Source organism: Haliotis asinina, chromosome 8, assembly GCF_037392515.1.
Source record: "Haliotis asinina isolate JCU_RB_2024 chromosome 8, JCU_Hal_asi_v2, whole genome shotgun sequence".
Taxonomy (NCBI): Eukaryota; Metazoa; Mollusca; class Gastropoda; order Lepetellida; family Haliotidae; genus Haliotis; species Haliotis asinina.
Genome location: NC_090287.1, coordinates 10,607,501 through 10,621,179, shown reverse-complemented (window position 1 = coordinate 10,621,179; position 13,679 = coordinate 10,607,501). Strand labels below are relative to the sequence as shown.

General features: G+C 37.0%; 1 protein-coding gene across 1 annotated transcript in view; it reads right to left on the bottom strand.

Annotated features, from left to right (window-relative positions):
* Positions 1–13,679, bottom strand: part of LOC137294828 (uncharacterized) — a 33,984-nt gene that overhangs the window by 12,221 nt on the left and 8,084 nt on the right. The gene's annotated exons all lie outside the window — the stretch shown is intronic.

Genomic DNA, 13,679 nt, shown 5'->3' with positions numbered 1-13,679 from the left:
ACGAGACATGAAAATGTATTTGATTTATAGCTATGACAGAAATGGCAAATAACCTGTGTCCTTTGTATTTTTGCACCGACATTAGAAATTGACCTATTAAGATTAGGAAGCAATTACACTTACTTCACCCGATTATCTTATAACAAGTGTTCTCGTAGTGTGTTCTACCTATGTGATATGGGGTCAGTATGTTTGTTACAATTACGTTCATGGCACTGTATATAGTTGAGGAAACCCGGTTGTAGGTGTGTATGTTGTAATACTAACTGAAACTGAAACTATTACCACAGGTATCACACGCAATAACACTTTGGGTCCTCTTCTTGTATTTACCTTGAAATAGAAGTTCAAATTAGAAATACTGAGTCTCCTACCTCACCTGGTTTCCAGTAATTCATCACTAGTAATAAACAACCGCCGATGTACTTCGTTATATTTTATAAAGGTTGCCACAGAATCATGTTATCCATTGTTAAAACAGGAAGAAGGTTTTACTTTAACAACGTTCCAGTATCATTACTTGTGTAAGAAAATGAAGCTCGGTCTCAAGCCCGCGATTATCCGTCTTTGGAAGAAGAAACCACCTAAAAGAACCGTGTTTTCCAAACAGCTGACAAATCTACCTATTCGCATGGGCATTTGCGGGCATCAGGTTTCTGGTCGCCATGGGGAAAATATTACCCATCAACGACAAGAATGGTGCCACTAAGAACTAACATGTCTTAGCGTCTGCCATGAGTGCCACAACGAGATAGCTTAATTTTTCGCAACTACATTTTATCATCACTATGTAATGCACACTGACTAACACGTGCTGAGGTAACGGTCGGAATTGGTGTTTTGGGCAGAGGATACTATAACAGTATCCTGCTTGTCGATCATACGCCGTGTTCCGCACTGAGAGGAAATTATGTTTTATATGAGTTCGTCTTTCATATGCTACCTGTTTGTCAACAGCGCTCAACGCCGTTCGTAACTACTCGTGTCATTCCGGCAAGCCTTCTTGCAGGTCACGGAAAGAGGCGAGTATTTACGAATGTGCTCAACGTGCAAGCGTCTGGAAGAATAAACAAAATCTTTGCGACACTACCGACCTTCGTGGAACGTGTTCATGGTGACAGCGGTACGAAATTAAGAACAAAACCTTCAGCAACCTATCAAACCATTATTTCTACCAATGGGTTGACTGTTAATACAAAATCAAGTTCAAAACCGATTAACCGCGTGAACGCGTCTGCTCCACGCCATATTCTCCTGCTTGACTGTTGATTTTGCCATCACAAGGATAAATATTCTATCTTTCAGTATCGTTAATCTATATACTGTTTTAGTCACGACAGGGCTGAAATATTAAATACTGAACGCTGACTTCACGTTTTGCGAATTTGAAATTCTACGGAGCTCTGAGGCAGTATTGGCATATGGTGCTCTAGCCAAACCTATGTGACAATTTTTCGAATTCATACTGTAGCATTATCGGAAGAAGACATTACCAAGAATTGTCACTTACTGCATAGCATCGATGAACATGTAACATTTGAACTTATAAACGGCACAAACATATACCTGTCCGTTAAGGTGATATAACAACTGTAGCAAACATGTTGAACATGAAGCTATTTAAACAGACATTGTCAAGTCCACAACTCTGGAACTATGTTCCATGTTCACCAGATCATGCCATTTACGAAAGGGAACAATGAAAACCTTCCTGAATCCTTCAACCTTCTCAAACAGAAAATGGACCTTTACTTCCAAAGAGGAGGAGAAAATGGTTTATATCCTCAGAGGTGTTGATGATGGAGGACTCCGTAGATATAATTCTCATAACTTCACAGATGAAAAGATGAAAGATCATATTCACATATGAAAGCAGTTTGAGGAACAACTCCATCCTGATCGTCAAAGGAGCAAGACCTACAATGCACTTCTTCTATCAAAACGCGAAAGGTAAAGCCCTCTGTATTTCTGTGACTTAAATGCGGGGAACACGCTAATAATGTGACTTCACACCTGATGAGCTGAATGAGAAAATTCTGGAACAAGACATTGTTTATACTGCAATTCAAGATTTCCAGAGGGAATTGTTAAGCAAGGCCAAAGGTTTCTTAGTGTATAAGCTTTAAATCTAGGTAGTGTTTATCAGGCAAGCGAGGCGAAAGGAAAACAGCACAGGTACAGTCCAATTGTCCTGAACCAAGATCCAATATGGTGAAACATGACGATGGTGGTATTGTCAGAGGCAATCATCACCAACTTCGGAAGAAGAGGCATTTGAGGACTGCACCAGTGACACAAATAACTCTGACAGAAGCGAGTCTATCGCTAATAAGTCTTGTGACACTGTATCTAAAGATTCACCAGTTATATATCCAGCTATTCATTTGGGTAATTAATAACATATCAGTGTTTTACATCAGTTTCAACTGACATGTTGTTATTGACTGCTTTATTCAGTGTAGAAGCACAGGACAGTTTCTGCAGCATTATTGCTTATCGCAATCTTTAGGATTGGGGTATATCTTTTACCAGTCAGCACGCTCCCTTCTACAAACGTTTCGTAAGTTATCTCATTTTGAGTTCGTTGTGCAAGAAATAAATGTGTCAGTGTTCTGCGATGTGAAAAGGGGGATCTTGCGTGTAATTCCCCGTGTTCCGCATTAAGTGGAAATTGTGCTTTATGATTCCGTCCTTCATATGCTACCGGTTTCTTAGCAGCACTCTTGAACGTCTTGAAGAAAAAACAAAACCTTTGAGACACTGTCGGCCTTTGTGCAACTTATTCAGAAACCATTTCGTTGCCTATATTTACATATTCTCCCATATGAGAAGGTGTCCTTAAATAACTAGTTTTTGTGAATGAGAATCTTCACAAACCTACTCAAATACTCACATTTAATGTTAACATGAGACAGGATAGACACTTATATTCCCCATAATATCATACATTAAGATAAATGCTAAAACAATTCATCCTGAGAGGGCATTGCCCTAAGACAATATAATACTATTGAAAATGAACAAAGTATTACATCGCATTAACGCAATGCACAGTAAAGATGCACTTTTTTATTGGAATATGTGTAGATGTATAGAAGCCTACTACAGCGTCATGAACTAAGCACACACACGTACTACTGCAAGTAAAAGCCACGTGTTTCATGCAGTTATTAAATATATTTGTTAATCTGAAACCAAATTTAGCAGTCAGAATAACATCCAGTTTCATAGAATCATCAACAACACTTAAATCAGAATATTTGTATTTTTTATATAAATGGACGAAAATGCTAAATATACTTAGACATGCGGAGATAGGTTTTTTAGCATGACACAACTTAGTTCAAGATAATGGTTACCGTTGTGTCGAAGTTCGATAACTCGAACTGTTTACGCAGGTGACTTCAGCTTCGACACAAGGGTATTTGACTACAGTCGTACCCGTTAGGTATTATGTGGCGTCAGGGTTCATAAGACACCGGGTGGTGGGGTATGTGATTAAAACTGTGTCCCCACATTGGTACAACGTGTTAACAAGCGCCTGTGCTTGTCGTGAGAGGATCGGTTGGTCAGGCTGGACTTGGTTGACACATGTCATCGGTTCCAAGGGCCTAGATTTTCGAAGCTCTCTTAGCGCTAAGACAGTCGTAAGTTAAGGTTAACGTATGACATTTACGACTATCTTAGCGCTAAAAGAGCTTCGAAATTCTTGTCCCAGTTGCGCAGATCATGCTGTTGATCACTGGATTCTCTGGTCCAGTCTCGATATCGCTGAGTGCGGCGTAAAACTAAACTCAATCGCTCACTACAGTGTGTAAATCCCTTTTCTGGCGTCCTCGCCACGAATAATGTTAAAAGCGACGTAAAACCTAACTCACTCACTCATTCACGCCGTTTACATCTGAAGAGTATTTTTTCTGTAAATGAAGGTACAAGGCTCAAATCGTGCGCAAGTCTTGCATTAAGTAAATGGAGTAAGAATGGAAATCATGTTTGACTAAACGTATCTCCTACAGCTAGGGATACAGAAGAGCAGAAAGATGTCGTGATTAAGAGTAATTCCAAGGGACTTCTGCTTGCGTATTTCGTTTTCGCTCTTGCGTACCCGGCTGATGTCCAAGAATTCTTGACTGGTTTGCGACCTCATGTGCCTCAACCGTAACGGCAGTTCATATACTAGGACATGTCTTCCTATGATCAACAATGACGAAATGCAGTTTCGGGAGCCCCTTTATGTTTCGGTTACTTTATAAACTGATTGCAACAAATTCCATCCAGTTTATCAAATAGTAACTGTTCCATAGTTAGAGAAGTTTAATTCCATCGACAATGACGAAAGATTGAACGAAAATTGAAGTCAATGTACGTAAAGAAAAATGTAAAGTTTACCAACGTACTGAATAAACCCGAAAAACCAACCAAACATCATTTATTTACATACTGGTTGTAAACCACCATATTACATGTATACTGCAAAACATTAAAGTAATGCTAAAGACCTTTTATGAAATAGTTAAAGATAAAAGAAATCATTTACTGTAGCACTCGCGCCTTAAACAAGCATACCACACCCTATAGTAAAGAACGCTTACTTTTGCAACAAAATGTTTTAACCTTGTGAGTAAGGGGATCCACGGTAATATTTTTTTCAGGAGTAAAACAAAACAAGTTTCTAAGTATTAGGATATGGATACTAAAGAGCATCCTTTCATAGTCTTCAGGTTAGAAAACGCGATAATCAACTTGTTAGAAAAAGAACTGAAATGGGAGATAATGACATAATGATTTACCGCTTAAATTATATTTTCGGTTCTGACAGACATTGTTTCATACACAGATATAAAGATAACTCATTGTAATCTCTTAGTCGGAAACGCACATTTTCCAGCCATCTACAAATTTTCTACAGTAAATGATTGAAAGCAAAGTAAGTATGCTGTAATTACAACCTAAAACAGATAATATCAGGCATTTAGTTTGTCCCAGGAATATGACGCTAAAATCCACAAAAAAGGGAAAATGTGTTGGCGTCTTTGAAACAGTCTGATGTTTAATCATATGTATCAAGTGGCTCCTTGGTCAGAGAGTACGCGTGACATTAATGGTTATCATATCCACGGTTCTTTTAAGAAGTCCCTTCAACTAAACAACAATAACATTCAACTTTCTATCGTATACACAGGGCAAAGAGCAATACACAGCTGGTCCAGAAAATGTTCCAACAAATGCCCGTCTCAAAAACTAGTCTAAAGCATTAAGACTATCAAGGTAGGACTTTCTCTGTATTCATAGAAGCTATTTGAGGCAAACCATGTCTGTATGCGTGCATTCTTACAAATCTCAGACACGAGCCAGAGTTCAGTTTTGTTCCCTATTTTGACTTCCACCATACTTTGGTCAAGACGTGATTATTTATAGTTACCGTTACAGACAGTCGTCATGCAGTTAAACAAACACTTGCGTATAACATTCCATAATTTGTACTAATGAGATTTAATTTGGGTACTGAAAGGATTATATAGGTCCTTCGATATGGATATGTTCGATCTGCTTTAGTAAATCTACACACATGAACACTTCAGTAACCAGTTATTGATAAATCAACGTAATTTCGGTAAATGCTTTGAAGTAATTTTTTGCTGCAACCAAACCGACCATGCAATTATCTCATGCTGCCCTGTAACGTTCACATTACATACCATGTAATTCATTAACCAAGTCAAACCTTACAACAATGCTTTCAATGATTTATCAAATTTACATGCCTAATAGCACTCTGATATCAAGAAAGTATCTCATTGTAATGGCTTAATCGATGATTTGATTATTTAAGTGAAACAGCATCTACACATTGTTACTGTGTCCAGACATCGTTCTCGTCTTTAAACAGAGAGAACAAATATGGACATAAAATCTTAAATGAATCCTTGACGCACACCAACATTTTCAAAATGTAGACTATTGTTAGGTGTACATTGACACTCTGAGAATTTGTCCCATCTTTTTCACCCACTGTCACTGAAACCACGTCATATTTGCGTCAACAAAAGTAACAGGAATAGTAACAATAGCAAATAGTAACAGAAGTTGCGCTGACGTTCTTCGCCAACAGTTATTCGAAGCGCTCGTAAATTACCTTCAAGGTGATGTTCTGACTGCTTATTGCCCTGATATCACTGGTTGTATTTATGACTACCCAAGTACTTACAGACAATTTGTACTATCATTAGTATAAAAATAACGAGTTTATAACATCATCAAATACGCACATATAATGAGTGAAAGAGTTTAGTTTTACGCCGCACCCAGCAATATACCAGATATATGGCGACAGTCTATAACCAAAATGAGCGAAGAAGACAGTTGTTGTTCAACCTCAAAAGACAAACAGCGAGGAAGGCAGGTGTGCATGGAGATATATTTACAAACCAATAATCTATGGTACTTCTCCACAGTGTTCAAACTCAGTGCGGAAGAGGGAGTAGTTTTATCGGATTTCTCCGCATGAGGCATCACATTGATCATAGTCTTTCAAATATACTGATGACGTAGCAGCAGGTACACGTATGTTGATCAGTCCAGGTTCTACGTGATTACAAATATGCACCGGTTACCATTATTCGGAGACACTGTGGTACCTTCAGAATTGCACACGGCATAAGAATAAAACGAAACCCGGAGAGTACGGTATTTGAAGTCTTTCTCGGTAACGCACAGATCCTAGCGTTTTCATACTTTGTTTCTTGTCAGTTTGGGGTTTTGTTTGTTTTTCCTTTCACTGGGACTGAACGAAAAGCCCTGGTTTTGGATGGGATTCAACCACCAAAAGTACAAATATCTTTGCTGGGAAAGTGAAACACCAAATATTGTATGTGTTATATCTAACCGCTTTCTCAAACGCACTGTGTACCCGTAAATACAAAGGGGACTTATAACACATGTTTTGAGTAGGGAATTTGTAGTGTCTGAAATACCTTCCAGGATGTACTGGTTTGGTTCCGAACAGTTTAGTTTTCATAATCTTCACGTCACTTCAAAATGACAGTGATACCAAGTGATCAATAATGCCGGATAAAAGAAATTTTGCTTTGGGCATCTGACAGAGCAATACCATTTTTTATTAAACCCTTAAGTAACATAGATAAAAATATGCTCTACGTGAACTAATCTAAGTTACGTTGAAAAATGGCACGTTTTCCTGACAAACTATATCCCGCATATGTGTTTGCAATGTCAAAGATTAACGAAAATGGGCACGCGCGACTATAAGAATTCCCACAAAAGATAAAAGAACATCATATTTTATGTATGGACAATACATTTTCTGAGAATATATCGAAACAACACGATGCGTCTGCATGAGGAAACATTTGCAAGATAGTGAGTGGTAAGTTGACAGTTAAGTCACATAATTTCAGCTGCAAAGTGATGTTAAATATTACAACTAATGCAAAATAAGACGAAAGCTTTCGTTTTGAAAGGGTCATTACTCCAATACACAACTCATTGTCAACCTGGATACTGGAACTAGAACTGAGGTAAACACACTTTTGCATATATATAATGCTGTATATTACAGCGAAAAAAAAGAACAAACTCTAAACCCCACCTCCACCAATTCCTAACCCAAACCATATATTTTGCACTCCTAAAAATTCTTAAGCAACTATTTTTTTCATTATCATTTTTTTTTTCTTCGCTGTATGAGGTAGCTCAATGGGCATGCTCCTGTCTCGGTTATCGGGAGTAATAGTAATCAGATTAATATCTGTGCGCTTTGTATGAAGCATATAAGTTATAGGCGCGTTATTTATATTCTACATTATTATTTATTATTAATGATAATCATTACTGATTCTAAAAGTAAACATTAATTTGAATTATTGACTTTTTATGTTTATTGTCTGCCTACTGGAATCATAATCAGCTCAATCAACAATCAACTGTGGTTATAGGTCGATACAGAACTAATCGCTGTGGATATTGAGACTACGCGTCAGCAAATGAAGACTACCAGTCTATATTTCCAATGATAAGTCGAGAATGTTTCTGAGCATGTCTACCTATTTTATTACCGTCTATCATTCCGAGCCACCAATCAGATGGTAAGCTTCGTTTAGTTTTGCCTTTAAAGCCAAACGTTTTGGGACAGGTCGTCGAGACTGGTTACGTAATGGCGTTGACGTTCACATTGATGTTCTGTTGTTGGTTGTTTTGATTTCGCGAGTTGTTGTAGCTGTTTTTTAAAGCCATTCCAACAGCTTCTGAGTAACCATTACCACTGTGAACAGATTCGAAATTGTGCAGTCCTTTTAATAGCGTGATATAAAATGGCACGTAGGTTTTTTCTATTCTCAGTGTCACTGTATGCGGAAAAAACATTACAAAATATCGAAACTATGGAATGAAAATAATATAGTTATACTCAATCGATCCATGACGATTGAAAAACACAAATTGTAACCAGTCTATTATATATTATATGCAATGGATTATTTATTGAAAGATATTAATTATTATGAAACGAAAATGACATGACGCTAAAGATACCAAATGTATGCGAAATGTCTTGGCACGCCCTAGTCTGTCTTATGGTCCCTGAACCACATTATTTTCCCTGCTGAAAAGCTCTCTCTGCAGTGCTAAACCCTAAATGAAGCAAGTCTGCATTTCTTCAGGTTCGATCTTTGGTCTCTGGGACTCCTTTTCACTTCATGTGGGTTGGGTTGTTACTATCCAAATTATGTATACTCAGAGACCTAAGCATTAGTCTTGCCCTGCCCCACCAGCATTCACACAATTTGTCGACAAAACTGTAGTCTCTACAGGCTGACCCCACACAGCGGTAATGAAGCCATGCCATGTTTTATTTCCAGCAGTCTGTCAGCTGTTAACACTATCCATAGTTATACCTATTTAGACATACCCAGCCCTACGTGATACCAAAAGTTAGCATAGATATTTGACACTGATTTATATACAACGTTATTCCTAGTCTCGTCAAAATGGAATCCACTAGCATGATAGTTCTCGTACGCCCTCTGACCTGCCACGGTTAAGGTTGTTCCGAAGTAACTTATTCTGCTGAGTCAATAAAACAATGAAATAAATTCTGTAATTAATAGTTTTCACTGTACGAAGTCTTTGTGTTATTAAGTGAAAAAAAAATCAAATCTAAAACAATTTGAAACAAACTTATAATACTTGTCAGTGTTTGAATTTATACAGGTTGCATATTTAGTTAGTCTATAATAGTCTGTTACTTCCCTTTGGATTTCTTTGAACTCTGGCACATGAATGTTTCTCCCATGATGACTATTAAATGACAAATAAATCACGAACAGTTTCTTTACAGTTTGAAAGGCTATGATGATATGAATATCAATTTTCTTATCGTTTTGCAATTTCACTAAAGGTCGCCCAAGACAAATCAGATGATATGTAGCAACCTTTTAATATCATGTGAATTTGAGCAAATCGATTACCTGTTGTCGTTGATATTATTCCTGTTAACCATTACTCGGGAAAAAACTAGAGACGAATACAAAATCAACGATTTGATGTATGTGAGTCTAGTGAATCAATACAATCAATGGCATTGTCGTGTTTTCATCATTGAGCCGTTTACGTTCCTTCGCTGCATCTGTCATTTTGTCAGTAAGTTTTGTTTTCTACTGTATGTGGTATATCTAATATTGTCTAAACTGTCAGCGACTGCATACTTATGTTTATGTTAATTCTAAATTTCACAAACGCTATCCCTGACCAGCCTTTATTGGTGATACGTTGATACTGTAAAGTACATACTGTTTTCTAAATTTTGAAACTTAATAGTGTTTCAAAATTACAAAACAATCGGCACTTCACTGACTTTTATCCCATATACAACATGTGTTATCCGAGGCAATCTGAATGCGACTGATAATTAGATGCAAGCTTGATGAACATTTGTGGTGACATTTGTAATAACGTTTTGCAACAGACAGAAGGTTTTCGCGCGCACACACACACACACACATACTGAAGGAAAAAAATAAGAGAACATAACTTGTGTTGCTATATTTATACACAGAATTTCACCAAGATTACACATTTCAACGCTGAACAGGAAACCTGAAAAGGTTAAAAGAACACTTGTACTATCTCGTGCTTCCTTATTTGTTTTTCTGAGTACTGATGATATTTTAAGCTTAAGAAGCCAGCCTGGTTTTCACTAAGGATACTCAACAGCTGATACCGTTATCAAAATCTAATTGTAGATTCTATTGCCTATCTGTGTGCTTCACAAAACCTAATGATTCAGTCAACTAGGACATCCTGTGGTATGTCCTATCAAAGCTAAATACTCACAGTAATGTTAAACTTAGTTCGTGGCATCTACATATACATTAAAGCACAGCAGCTGTAAAATTATCTAGCAGTAGTACTAGACAAGTTTAAGGTTGTATACTAAGTCCTATTTATTACCCATGTTTAACAATAAGCTTGGATATCAATTAGGACATCACTGTTCTCGCATACTGACAAATATGGAGGACAAAAAACACCACCATTTTATTCGGTGACCCAAACCTAAACGATTTCCTGAACAAAAACATATTCTTACCTGTACACAAGTATCAAGAAACTACAAACAGATTAAGCAGTTAAAACATTATTATTACCGCCAACCTGTTAATCATAGGTCATTCTACATATACATACTATCCGGTATAACATGTGCAAACGTGTGAGATGCACACCTCTACTACTTCCCAGCCTATTTGTGCATATCCTCTAATTAACACTGCACACACGTCTTCGTCTTAGTTTCCTTTCGTATTCGTATTCCTGGTTTATTTATTTTAAAACGTGTAAAAATCTAATAATGTTCGGTATATGTTGTTTTCTGTTTTATGTGGTTTATTTAGTTTTGTCACAACGGATTTTGCGACTGTTGCGTACTTTTGTACTTTTGGTTATTTCAATTTTGAATATTATAAACACTAACCCTGGTCTGCCTTTATGGTGGTACGTTGTTACCATAGAGTACTTTGGTTTGTTGGCTTTTTTCATTTTTGAATATTTTCCCGTGCAGAATTTTAGAAAAAGCCCAAACAACTGTTCTTCACTGAGAAAGAGTCATGCCACAGCTAACGGGCTTTACTGTTTTTCTGAAGTGTGTTATATCCTCTTCACAAGAAAGGCAACCTAAATGATGTTGATGTACACGGAGATGCGTACTTGATGGACATTTGTGGTGAAATTTGGACATACATTCCACAACAAACGGAAGGTTTTGCAGTTGTAATCATAAACCTGAATGCCGGGCGGGTGTTCGTAACGGATTCTGAACAGCTGATACTGTTTACACACTTCAGTTACTGACATAACAACACTCCTCGATATCTAATTGTAGATTCTATTGTCTTTGTGTGGGCTTCACAAATAATAATCACTCCACCAACATAGACATTCTATGTTTTGTCCTATAAAAGCTATGTATCCATGGTAATGTTAAGTTTAATTGATGATAACTACCAGTGTGCGATATTTACGTTGGTTTAGTGGTTAGTGACTAGTAAGATTTCACCCAGAACACTGAGTTTGCAGTGGTCCTGGTGGCCAGTGAATTCTCTATAGATTCTATTAGTTAAATACATTTACAACTATTTATTTTGGACCAGTGAAATACACACAGGAACACTACTTACTTTCCACTCATTGGTATTGCGGATTTTGAAAGGTTTCTTTCCCTGTCTACTCCACCATACAGCAGTTGTACCATTATCTGGCATTAGTATTACACAAGGTTGTATAATAAGTCCTGTTTCATTTCATATGTTTATTAACCAGATCAGGTATTGATGAATTTTGAGGACAAAGGCACTACACATTATCTTACTTCGTGAATAAAAATATATTCCTGTCTGCACATTGGTGTGTAGAAACTACAAACGGAAACTAAGTACCTAAAATGTCTTCAGCTTGTTAATCATAGTTCAGTCTATACACGAATAGTAAACTGTTTAACATTTGTAAGTCTATGACATTTGCAAAAGTTACCTACCATTTTGTATGATTTGCCGCTGTGATGGACATCCAATGATCGAGGGAAAACAAAGCGCCTTTGAAGAGTTGTACTGGATATCGGCTCTATACAGACGAATACATGTATATGGGTGCGTGCGTACATACATACACAAACGTGTGGGCATGGATCTTACGCAATGTTTTATTGACATTGTACATGACGCTATTTCAGGGGCTGAGTTAACAGTTACAGTTACATTTTTACCTCATGATGGGACCAGAAACGTTGTATTCAAGAATCAAAAGAGGATGTAACCCAGAAATATCTCTATGTTCATCTTACAGAATGCTGAACAAGTTTTTCTTGACCACGGTAGGATTACATGGGCATCGATTTGAAAAAGAAATTGGGTTTTGGCTTTCTTTGGGAAAATCACGGTGTTGGGAATAATGAATTGTTTATCATTAAGTTTTCAAAATGAATTCAGATTGCCATATCTAAACTCCGCGTTCTAAGATTATTGATAATTTACTTTTTCCTATGGAAAATATTTATTGCAAAGACGACAAAGGGATCTTAGGCGCGTGTAAACATGGTTAAGACTAGGTGATATATATATATATATATATAAGAAGAGTCATCGATTTCACACAAATCGTATAAATATGTATTGAGAGATGGAAAGTCATCGACAAAGGTCACAGCGTGGACGTTCTAACTTTTATTGTAAAACTTCTACAAAACGTTCAAATATTGATACAAACTTGCACGAATACCTAATGACAGGTATCTCAAACAATGTTACTATATTTTATAGAGACAAGATCAACGTGGTAGGGTTTGATATGGGGCACAAATATCATATAAAAACTTCTTAACACATACGAGGTTTACTTCGCTTTAAACAACCATGTGGAGGTGGGGATGGTTTTCCATGAAGAACGTTTCACTGCCTATTCCAAACTTGGTTTTCGAAGATGTGTTGTCACTAGAAATTAGATCGTTATGTACCTATAAAGTCTAGCTTCTCCATAAACCATATTTATTGCAAGTCTACCATCAAAAATACATACTGATACATATACATACAGATAAGGAAAATATTGGTAAAAGATGAGATACGTTTTTAGAAATTTAACGAGATTCAACGAATTGAATTAAGTGTTAAGAGACTAGGTTTTTTCCACTCTTGGTATTTACAATCCACTGTGAAAATGACTTTATACATCGAGATTAGCACATATGTATGTGTCTACGTATGTGTGTGAATACCTGAAATGGGTTAATTTTCAGATGATTCGAAAGAATGTGAATTTAATTATTTCAAAGAAATATTTATGCGATTAATATGAATTTGCCGAAAACACATTTATGATGCAAAATCCACCGGAAAACGTGCCTAGTGACGAAGGACAGGACTTCTTGCATGGCGACACGTTTCATTGTTGATCACAAAGTTCAGAAGCCGAACAATGAGCATGGTTGTCTCCCTTTCCTTATGCGGGTTACGACAAGTTGCGCGGTTATTTTGAAAATGTATCCTTTAAACGCTGGGTATTTCCTATTACGAATAACCCTCGCCATCGTGTAACAAAATACACTTACATCCACACCACTCCATGGGAGCATCCGGTTAATAATTACTTTATTTTGAACTTCTTTTTGC